Here is a 12,816-nt window from a genome sequence, read left to right as displayed (position 1 = left end):
CAAACAGCACTCCTAACTAAAGAAACAAGTCTCCTTGAAAAAATAATTATTTTTAGTCTAGGCCAAGGAAAACAAAAGATGAAGTAGTAACATTTTATTGTGCCCAAAAGACCCCCAAACAAATGAGATTGTGTCAAAAGGACGTAGACTCACTTGACTTGGCTCCCATCATCCAAATTTAGGACAATTTGAGCTTCTAAAATGATAATGTCTTTCTACAGTTAGTGTAACATGTTGAACAAACAAAATCCCTGAGAACATGGTGATACTCAAGAAAGTAAAGAATAAAGAGCAAGTAAAAAATAGTCACCATTGAAGGTAACTATTATAACAACTTTAAAAATTAGTAACCAAATTAAAATAACTAAGCACTTATCCTGCCTTTAAAAAATTACTGAGTAGTTTATCCCCAGAATACCAAGAAAGCATTTATATACAAAAGAATATTAGCAAACAAATTGAGAAGAAATTATAAGTTGGAAAACAGTTTTAATCTGCATTGAAATGATTTATAAAAGCAAAGATCAATACTATGTATTACCACAGTGAAAAATTTCATCCCACAGATTGTTATTTGCGAAGGATCAGCCTGGCATAGTAGCTCTTGCCATAGTCTCAGCTACTCGGGAGGCTAACATGGGAAGATTGCTTGAGGCCAGGAATTCAAGGCTGTAGTGTGCTATGATCTCACCACTTCACTCTAGCCTGGGCATCAGAGTGAGACCTCATCTCTAGCATCGCTGATGGTGAGAAAATGTTACAGCATGTGCCTCCTGAATACAATATAAAGGAACCAGAATTGTGTGTGTATGTGTGTGTGTGTGTGTATATATACACACACATTGTGGATCCTTTGTATGTATATATATATATACACACACACACACACATACAAACTATATATATGTACATATATATACAAACTATATATGTACATATATATACAAACTATATATATGTACATATATATACAAACTATATATGTACATATATATACAAACTATATATATGTACATATATATACAAACTATATATATATGTACATATATATGCAAACTATATATATATGCACCTTTATACACACACACACACACACAGACACACACACACACACAGACTCTCGCTCTGTCGCCCAGGCTGGGGTGCAGTGGTGCATCGTCATCACCAGATGATGATCTGGGCTTACTGGGCTTGAACCTCTGCCTCCCGGGTTCAAGCGATTCTCCTGCCTCAGCCTCCCAAGGAGCTGGGATTACAGGAGGCCGACACTATGCCCAGCTAATTTTTTGTATTTTTAGTAGAGTCGGAGTTTCACCATGTTGGCCAAGCTGGTCTCGAATTCCTGTTGTCAGGTGATCCACCCACCTCGGCCTCCCGAATTTCTGGGATTACAGGTGTGATCCACTGCCCCCAGCCATGATATGTTCTTAATAAAAGTTTTACTTGAATTCAAATCAAAATCTCAGAACTAGTATTCATTTTATAGAAAATGCCAGAAATAGAGAAATTTTTTCAATGAAGCCATAAGGAAACAACAGTTAAATCTAGCATGTAGAATATTTAAAGATAACTGGCCCATTCTCTTTAAATTTCAATATCCTTCTTTGAAAAAAAAATGTAATGAGGCTGCTCTGCCAAAGAGAGACAAAAGTTTTTTGTCAAAGAGAGAAAAATATTTTTCAAGAGACAAAATAACCAAATGCATTGCAATTCTTTTTTGGATTTGATGTGTGTTTAGGGTAAAATATTAAGATGTCTGCAACTTATTTTAAGTGGTCCAGGATAAATAACTAAATAGGTAGATATCAAGAAAATGTGATAAAACGTGAGTAACTGAATCTGGGGATATGGGTATTTAATACACTATTATTTGAAATTTTCTCTGTTTCAAAAAATTGTAAATTAAAAGTGGGAGGAAAAAGAGTAGAGAGTAAGAAACCTGGAGATGATGTGTGAATATTTTCTCCCATTCTGTAGATTGTCTCTTTACTCTGCTGATTGTTTTCTTTGCTGTGCAGAAGCTTTTCAGTTTGACATACTGCCATTTGTCTATTTTTTCTTCTGCTGCCTGTATTTTTGGGTCTTGTCTATAAAATCATTGTTCAGACTAATGTCATGGAGCTTTTTCTCTATGTTTTCTTCTAGTAGTGTCTTAGTTTCAGGTCTTTAGTCCAGTTTGAGTTCATTTTTGTATATGGTGAAAGGTAAGAGACTGATATCATTCTCCTGCATGTAGATATCCAGTTGTACCAACAATATTTATTACAGAGACTGTCCTTTGCCTTTTGTGTGTTCTTGGCACCTTTGTCAAAAATAAGTTGGCTGTAAATGTGTGGATTTATTTCTGGGCTCTCTATTCTGTTCCATTGTTCTGTGTGTCTGTTTTTCTGACAGTATGATACTGTACATGATAAATATGTGCCACTTTAAATGTCAATTTTAAAAATAAACAAATATATATGAAAATAAAAAAGATAAAGCTGAGAAATAAGTGTGGTCAAATAATATAAGCAAGCTATGACTTGGAGTTACTAACTTAGTAACTGAATTTTTATGTATGAAAGCTCCTGTAACATTTATTTCATGAAAAAAAGAAACTCCTTTTTTATAGAACCCAGCAACCTTGGGAAATCTTATACTACAAAGACAAAAAAGGCTGTAATTTTTGCTTTATAAATTCATTTCAGAGAAAAAGTGAGTTGAGCGAGAAAGTAATTTTGTAAATAAAAACATTTTATTATTTAACAAAATACCCATATTACTCACTTTCCCTAAAAATAAATCTTTGAAGGTATTTGGAGAAATATAAAGGAGGTTATATTTATGCCACTAAAGCTGTGATTTAAAATTGAACATTAGGTGTTAATGCCTTCCAGAGTATTGAGAATAATTGGTATTTTTTAAAAAAAAAACTTTCATAGCACTTAAAGTTTATAAAATGGTTTTCACATTCATATTTGTTAGTATAGAAAGAGCAAGCATAATTTATATACTTAAAGCCTAGTAATCTTATAATATGAAATGTTTGTCCTCAGAAACCATCCAGCTGTCTATACATCTTTGCCCTGGAATTCTATTTCCCTAGTATTATCATGTAAAAGAGAAAATGGTAAGCAAAGGCTTACTATGTTCTAGGCACTATCATAAGTGTTTTATCACAATTTCCCTATTTATGCCTCACAATATTTCTATCTAATTATGTAGTATTGTTACTTTAATTATATAGATAAGGAAACTGAAGTTCAGAGGTTCAATAACTTGGTCAAGGATATACAAATAGCAAGAATGGAGCAACAATTCAAATCTACTCGGTAAAACTATGGAAGTCATGCTCTTAACCACTCTACATTTACTACTTCTATGGAAGGAAAGGCAATATGAGATTTGTTTCATGATAATTATTTTAGAGTTACAGGCAAATAAAAATGGAAATAACATAATATGGAAATGTTTGGAGTTGGAACAGATCTCCATCAGATTCCCTGCTTGAAGGGACAAAAGTGGAGAATAGGGATAAAGCTGGAGAATTACATAAAAGTACTGAAGGACAGCACAGTGGGGAACTGCTGAACTCAAAGTGGAAAGCTGCAAGCAATGTCCAATACCATTTTGCAAATGATCTCGTGTCATGTACATTAAATAGTCTGTCATGGTCACTCCACATCGAAAGGTAACTTTGTCTGTCCTTGGAGACCTGAGGACCTTGAAGGCAGTCTTTAAGCTAACAGGAAGAGTCAGTAGTCATATTGGTTAAAGCAGCATCAGGAGTAAAAAGCGTGCACAGTTCACACGAAACTTCCACAAATTTTTATTTTTCATAACATGATTATTTTACATATGAAATTGAGATTTAGAGTTGCGTTACTTTAAGATCAGCCATAAGGAAATGTCAGAAATACTCTTCATTTTATCCTTCCTTGTTTCATTGAGATCAATATACTATGTATAAGATTCACCAAGGGTCAATTAACATTCTCTGTCTTTTGCTATTATGGCTTTAAAATAGTACAAGGATGCATTATCTAAGACAAATGAATGTAGAAAGCCAATCTGAATAGTTCAGGCTTATCAGGCTCCCTTCCTTCAATAAAAGAATGTGTGTCTGCTGTTCATAATTTTGCAATGAGCACTTCATCTCCACTTTGTGTGTGTAGACACAGCCAGCATTAACTTTTATGGAGTGTGAAAGCAAGCAAACTGGAACTAATTTAAGTATTAGTCAACACTGTACTCAAGTCGAATAAAACAAGATTAATAGGGCTCAGGTAATAATTGAGAGAGTCATCTGATTCCAGATAATCTCATCTCTGAGATAATTAATGTACTCTATAACATAAGCTATGAAGCCAATGTGTCTATCTACCTGTTTATCATCTGTCACACTGCAGATATACATGTATATATGTGTAAATATATTATCTAAGAATCTTACTACATCATAAGCTTTTAACACTACAGAGAGGCAGTATAGCCTAATATTGAATATGGCTTTTGAATCAGACAGAATTTTGTTCAAATCTTACCTGTATGACTTTTGGCAATTCATTGTCTGCAAAATAACCACAGTAGTACCTATTTCAGAGCTAAATAATTACTATAAAGTACTTAATACAACACCCAGACCAGATTGTGAGCTCAATAAATGGTGCCACATTAAAGAAGTAAAGCAACGACTCAGTAAAATAAAGCATATAATCCTGCATCTACAAAAGTATCTTCAGTTATTCTACCTATCATATCTCATTTCCTCATTTCCTTGTGAGGCTCTAGTCAGGCTAATTTGGGGGTTCTCAACAGGGGTTGAACTTACCTCTCAGGGACATTTAGCGATGTAATTTTGGCTTATCATGACTTCAGTAACAGGATTTCCTACTGGCACCTAGTGGGTGGAGGCCAAAGATGCTGCTAAACATCTTCTAATGCACAGGACAGTGGCATACAATGAATGATTATCCAGTCCAAAATGTCAGTTCTACAGAATTTGAGGAACCCTGTGCTAATCCTATCATATCTAGAATTTATAATGATCATATTGTAGTGTCAATCCACAACTAGCCTATTGTATGACAGGCTGAATACTGAGGATACAGTGTATAGTACAAATCACAACCCTTACCTTCGTGTTGATTACAGCCTATTCTTTCTGCTATTCTTTTTTCTGTCCCTCTCCTTCCTCAAATTATGTTTCTATACAAGTTATAGCTGTCTTTTCAGAACTTCCAGCAAGCCCTTTGTGGCCTCTCCAATTTTCACTAATCTTCTCTTTTCCAAAGGTCCACAGTGCTGTTGCCTGTATCATGCACTTCAGTATGTACTTGTATCCCATGCTGATGGTTCACTAGTTGTAACATGCACACTAATTTCATCTTCACAGCTAAAGTTTAATTGGGAATCATAACTATATTACAAGATGCTTATTTCATGATTAATTTATAAAGCAAGTATAAATTCTGTATTTATGCACTTAGATGTGTAACAACATAACTTTATTTTTTTCTTTAACTGAAGAAAATTAATATAATGAGCCATTTTATCTGATAATGAAAAAGTTAATGTCATTAGTTCAGGACAAACTCAGTTGCTTGAGGGTTTCTTTTGCTGTTCCAGGAGAACTTTGATTAATGGTGGCTTTATGTTTTCTCAACTTCTCCCTAGCAAGCCATCCTAGGCTCTGGAATATTTATGTGGCCTGTGGGGCAGATGCCTGGACACCTCATGCTTTCCTTGCCTTAGCTGAAAGGATATTTAGATCTGCTTGTTCAGGCCACATTCATGCGCAAAAAGAAAGGGCTCTCCTGTTCCCCATCAAAGGGCAGATTGCATGAGGCCGCCTTATACTTGCCTCTACTCCACTCTTTTGTGCTATGGTTGCCATGAATGGGTGGGCACCTGATCTCTTCTCAGCGGCATTTTCCAGCACCTGTCTACATTATTTTGCTTTCCACTTTAATTCTGTCACTATTTGAAATGATCTTCATACCGTCTCTATATGTCTTATGTGTGTGTGGTGGGAGGGAGTTTGACGCAGGTAGAGAAAAGGGGATTGACAGCAAATATTTGTTCTGCCTGATTATTTGCAAATCTTTTCCTACAGCTGAAATGCCACTTTTGAAATCAAAGTCTTTTTTCTATACCTGAAATGCCACTTTTAAAATCTAAAGTCTTAAAATGTATATATTCACTTTCTGGGTCTGCTTTGACAGCCTTCCTCTAAGCAATAGAGCCCAGAGTAATCAGAAATACAGGAAAAGTCATATCTTCAAATACTCCACAACAGCCCTTTGTAGCACCTGGAGCACTGTAGAACAGCTTTATTATAGCTACTCCCACCTCCATCCTTCTGCCTCGATTATTCACCCAATTATTTTCTGTTTTACCTTTGGAGTTTTCTGTATGCATGTAATTTTCAGTTTGTCTTCCTTTCTGTAGACATTCTCTTCTTTCAAAACTTGCCATAATGCACGCTCTTTTATGCAGAAAATTACACATACATTATTCCATATCTAATGAAAGCAATGGATAATTTTGCATCTAAAGCAAAAGACTTAGTTTCTTTGTTTTCTCAAATTACATATTTCTAAAATCAGAGCTCTTAATCTAACTGTACAGTAGCAGTTAGCACACTGTGGGAATACAATAATCAACTGCATTTATGGTTATATTTGCAATATATACAAGCATTTGTATTTCTAATATAATCTGTTCTGTGGAACAAGAAAACACTTGAATTAATTTAATACACAAATTTAATACAGCTTGGGCGATATTGTAGTTTCCGTGTAAATATCCAGTACAAAAATAAAGCTGAATATGTAAGAAGATGCATGATAACAACAGTTTTGTTATTTGAATATGTACTTTATGGGCATTCCATATTCTGCACTCTCACTACACCCATATAATGGTGTCATAAATATTTCAGTACTAATCTGAATCTGTTCATCTCTTTGTACAAGCAATTTCATTTTCCTTTGCTTCCTAGGATAGCACCAATTGCCCATCTTTGCACCTCCAAACAAAAGCAATCCAATCTCCCACAATTTTTCACCTGATGCTAGTAATAAGCAGCCAGAAAAATGGAATTTTCCTGTTAATGTCATTATTTGCATAGCTATTAGTATTCCAGTATATCATTGTATCAGAGAATGGGAGAAAAAGTAATAATGTATTTTATTCAATCGAAAAACAATCGGTGTCAAAAGCCTGATGTCCAAATCTAACCTTTTAATTATAGTTTCCTTCCATATGGGTTTGTACTGTGAGGTAAAAATGATAATCCCTTAATAAAAACAAGGAGAGCTTACACTATTCAGAAGAAATCCACAACAAAATTATGGTTGAATACCCGAATAGAAATTATGTGTGTATTTCTCCAGGGAAGCTTTGGTCTTGCACATTCCTGAAATCAAATATTTCTATGGGTGTTGACGGAGGATGTGATTGTTTTATTGTTAGATTACGTCAATGCTGCCATTGCAATCTGGTATCACTTTACCAGCAAGGTAATTTCACACAATTAATTTCTTTCTTTAAAGGAAGCAATAAAGGATAGGCAACTGGAACTCTCGCAACTTATAACTAATATTCTTTAGTAACTAGTGTGCACATCTGTAAACACAAATATCCTACTTTGCGTACACTTAAACACACAAGTACATTCGATTGTAAAATGACAATTGGATTTTCACAGATCCATTTTGAACTTGCTGCCAAACAAAACAAAACAGTATTGTTAAAAGCAGAGACCACAGACTGACTCCCAGTTCCCAGATCTGAAATACCTCTACGGGTACTTCTGTTCACTCTGGGTATTAAAGATTGTCGTTGTAATGCAAAAATACACACACAAAAGGAGTAGAATACCAGAAAGTAACACAGTATGAAGACAAAATCTCATGACTAATTCCAAAAGCTTGGAAAACATTGATTTCATAATTATTTTCCATTTTTTAAAGTTAAAAGGCCATGCAGAGTGCTGTAAAGTATAACATAATCTCTCTTTTTCCTTATGTGGACGTACTTTGCTTTCTGGACATCCTTTCACTGTCAATACTTACATCTGTTGTTTAAAAAGCTATTCGTGGTGCAATTGCTTTTTAAATGCAAACCCATATGTGTGATCTCTAGAGGAACTGGTAAATTTCACCAAATGGGCATTCCTAAATTGCACGCCATCTGTAGCTAGTGAAGAGAGGACTGAACCTGCTCAGCTGTGATTTTGCACCAATGTTTCCATCATTTTGATTGGCTCTAGGGAAATCATCCACTTTTGGCATGAACTTTCTAACCCCAACAGGTTATAGTCTGCTTCAGTTGCATTGGCTCAACAAATGTTATATATTGTTGGCAAATGTTAGAAACCTTTTGGCTTTTTAAATTGGTTTCTATACCACATTCTACCATGATGGCTTAAATCCTTTTTTAAGTTTTCCAACTAGTGCAGAGATGGTAAAAGTAATTCTATTGACTAGAGTTGTTTAAGTTGTTGAAATAAAAATAAATAATACCCCAGATTGCACATTCTAACAGTTGAATTACTTTTGTAATATCACATTATACAAGTGAGGCCAAAAGATCATGTTCTAAAATAATATAAGGCACAGGATAAATCTTAGGTATACCATTTTACCATGCTCTAATGCAGAATTAAAAAAAAAGAGTACTCATTTTTTTACAGTTTACAAATGCAATTTCCCACACTTAATTTATTTTCTAGCCAAAGGCTGTTCTAGCTCACATAGAAGCTGTGGATAAACTTCCAGATCATCAATGTATAGTAAAACACTCAACACACATTCAAGTTATTCCTTTGACTACTCTTTTAAACCTACAAAATAATTTAAAGTTGAAGTAATGATGCTTTCAAATAGGATTGAACCCAATAATCTAACTTCTCTCTCGCTTTTAGCCAAGCCTAATATTTTTGTAAAAATGTTGAAATATGAGCAAAGGCAAAACATTAACAAGACAAATATTATAACTATGTATCACAACCATAAGCAGGATGTGACAATAATTTCCCACTACTTTCTGTATTCATTTCCAATGAATTCTTTTTGGCTCATCTTAAATCAGAACAGATGACTGGTGGATGTATGTAGGGGAGAAATAAATCTTGCTGTAGAAGATGCAGGCGGTGAGAAGTTTAACATGGAACAGAGTGAGAAATGTCAACACCAGGAATGTGGAAATAAACTAATTGGGATTTATGCTTATAATCGACATAGCAGGGTATCAGTGAAGAGGGAGTAGAGAAGAACAGAGATAAAAATGTGTGTATGAAAATTCAAGAAATAGAAACCAGTATAAAGGGCCATGACAAATGCAGACAGGAGATTCAACACTAATTAACTGCTCACCATTTCTCTTCAAGTGTTTTGGAAGTTCTAAATTCCTCCTATTGATACTTTTAATTTTTAAAGGATATCCATCCAGGGTCAGTTCAGAGAACTGGCTCACCAAAACTGCAATAGAATTGTAGAACATGAGGAAAAAACAGACTTAAATTTTAAAAACCTGCTCCCTCCCTGCCAAAAAACTTGGCACTAAGTGAAGTGGCAGAAAAGTTTAGCAAAATAAACTCAAATCTTACTTCTTTACTCTCATCTTTACCTACCTAGAATGGCATTACTATATGATATAATATTTATTCCAGTCACTTCTTGTATGACCGAATTCATGGTATCAGTTGGATAGAAGTATTTTAATAAAATTTTGGCCGAAAACTGGTAGAAAGAGAAGGTAGTGCCAGAGAGCAGTTGTGTGCCAGACAGTAAAGGTTTTATGCATAAATTATTTTCCTTAGGTCTAACTAATGAGTCAGTAGTAGGGTCAATATCAGTCAGGAAATCCTGGATTTGTAATATAATCAAAACCCTTGGAATGTGTATTGAGAATTTAAGATCTTTTGGCAATGACTAGAAAAACTAGTAATTTTGATTTCACTCTTGTATTACTAATTTAACTAATAGAAAATGCAAAACTTAATATTGTCCATACATTGAACAGAAAACCTTATGTAAGAAAAAGAAGATAGATGTTTTCAATCATTGTTTTCAAAGGCTCTTGAATTATCTCTTACAAACCCTAAGGAGACATTCGTCAGCCATTTTTTCTTATACACACACCCACACATAAGGAGAATATTATAGTATCCTTTTTGATTTAAATATTGCTGAGGCAACACAGAAGCTAGACATCTATGGCTAAATGGAAAATAGAATAGGGAAATATATAGAGTGTGGCTGTAATTGAGTAGAGGAAAGAATCTCAATGCAGAAATACAGGAAAGAGAGAGAAGCAGGACTTAGGCCCTTTATTACCTGTGTACTTGACTTCTCATGACCATAGCCAAAGGGGAAAATAAAAAAAAAAAGAAAAGAGGAGAGTGATGCTCTTTTGAAATACAATGTTCACACTCTTTAACACAAGAACATTGACAAGTATTTGGTATGGGTCTTTTTTATAATCTCTGCTAAATTACAAACAATTGTCCTAAATGTCCTCATGTGTATAAATAATCAGTAAATGATAAAATTGCTAGCTATATTAGAGGAAATGAAGTAGCTAATTTAGTTAACTTTCTTGCTAAAAACATTCATGGGCACAGCTATAATCTCTTAGAAATGTCTTTGGCATTCTTTGGGAATGTTCATGGAAGATTCATATTTGAGACTGTGTCATTGAAATACAGTGATATAAGGCATAGGTCCCCAACCCTCTGGGCCACAGACAGGTATTGGTCTATGGCCTGTTAGGAACTGGGCCACACAGCAGGATTTGATTGCTGGTTAAGCTTCATCTCTATTTACAGCCACTCCTCATTGCTCACATTACCACCTGAGCTTTGACTCCTGTGAGATCAGTGGTTGCATTAGATTTCTCACTGTAGAACGAATCCTATTGTGAACTGCACATATGGCGGATCTCAGTTGGATGCTCCTTGTGATAATCTGACACCTGATGACCTGTCACTGTTTCCCATCACCCCTAGATGGGACCATCTAGTTGCAAGAAATCAAACTCAGGGCTCCCATTGATTCTACATTATGGTAAGTTGCATAAATATTTCATTATACATTATAATATAATAATAGTTGAAATAAAGTGCACAATAAATGTAATGTGCTTGAATCATCCTGAAACCATCCCCTGACCCCACCAACTCCCTGGTCCATGGAAAAATTGTCTTCCACAAAACGACCTCCTGATGCCAAAAATCTTGGGGACCACTGATCTAAGGGAAAGAACATTACATTCTTCTTCTACTTATTTTGCTGTACCTAGCTTCCATTATCTTTTTGGTTTGACTCTATGGTCATTTTCATTGTGCGAAAGGAGTAATTACAAGATAAAAAGGAGTAGTGTGCATGCTGTCCTAGACATAAAAAATGCAAATACTAATTTCTACAGACAGTGTATGTGTGTGCGCACATGAACACGTGTGTGCGTTTGTGTGTGAAAGTGAATATATTTGTGATATACAGGCTTAAAATACACTTTGCTGACTACTAGTTTTCTTAAGCAGAATTGTTAGAAATTGTTTATAACAAATAAAATATGTCATTTTCTAACCTCAGTAGGAAGACCACATTTCAGTTCTAGACACAAAGCATTAAAAATAATATCAAACATTGGAAAGCACTAAGAGAAAGTGTTAGAATGTTAAAGAAATTTAGGAAATATAGGAGATTATTTTTCGGGCAAATGTCTGAAGAAAGTGGGTTTATAAAGATGAGGAAAGACTAAATGGCATTAAACTCTTAAATATTTGAACACTTTGGACCAAAAACATTGTTTTATGTTGCCCCATAGGATAAAAGTAAAAACAAAAGACCATATCTAAACACTTGTTTTAGTTAATTATATGGTAGACATTCTGATATTTAGAACTGTCCAAAGATAGGATGAACGTTGAAAGTAAACAGAGACATTCCACAAAGAAATGTTTTCATTCAGTTTATTTAAATATGGAATGAACATATGTAATAAAATTCAATGTAAGACCTCTTCTAAGCCTTAGAGATTATAATACTATCATGAAACTGCAGAAACCAGCACCATTTTGGGGGTATCTTTCCTTGATATTTTAAGTCCTATACAAATATATTTTATCATAGAACAACTAACAAATTAGTAAATGTGACAGGGCTATGTAATAAAACTGTCCAGTCTGTTTACTATATTTCATGTATTATGAGTCTTCATACAGATATATTTACAAAGTAGTACTTGAACTATAAAATTGAAAAAACAATCTTATAAAAGTCACAGTAAGAATTTCATGAAAAATGAAGATTTTTAGGATTTTACTAAATATAGTATAGTTTCTTTATCTTGTAAAATGGGATGAGTTCAATATTAAATTTTCTCTAAGCAATGTAATTTTTATCTAGGTCATTCTTACATGTGTAAAGAAGAAACTTGGGACTGATTTTCTAAAAATCCCATCCCCCCATGAGTTACCATTATGATACACATTATGATTATTACAGAGCTTGTCTCATTACATTTACTTATTATACTCATAGAAATATTTATCTTTGATATCCAGGATTCAGGATTCTTATCTTCAGCTGCAGGCTCTAGTGAGTGATATTTCAAGGCTATTAAATAACACTAGCACTTAAAATGTATGGAATTTTACTTCAAAATTAAAAATGGAAAATTTACAAATACTTATCTATGGATCTATCTATAGATCTATATCTATAGATAGATATGTGTGTGTATATATATATGTGTGTGTATATATATATATACGTGTGTGTATATATATTATATATACGTGTGTGTGTGTATATATATATAAGCAAA

The sequence above is a fragment of the Symphalangus syndactylus genome, chromosome 15 (assembly GCF_028878055.3).
Source record: "Symphalangus syndactylus isolate Jambi chromosome 15, NHGRI_mSymSyn1-v2.1_pri, whole genome shotgun sequence".
NCBI classification, from domain to species: domain Eukaryota; kingdom Metazoa; phylum Chordata; class Mammalia; order Primates; family Hylobatidae; genus Symphalangus; species Symphalangus syndactylus.
Note: the sequence above shows the minus strand (reverse complement) of the source record.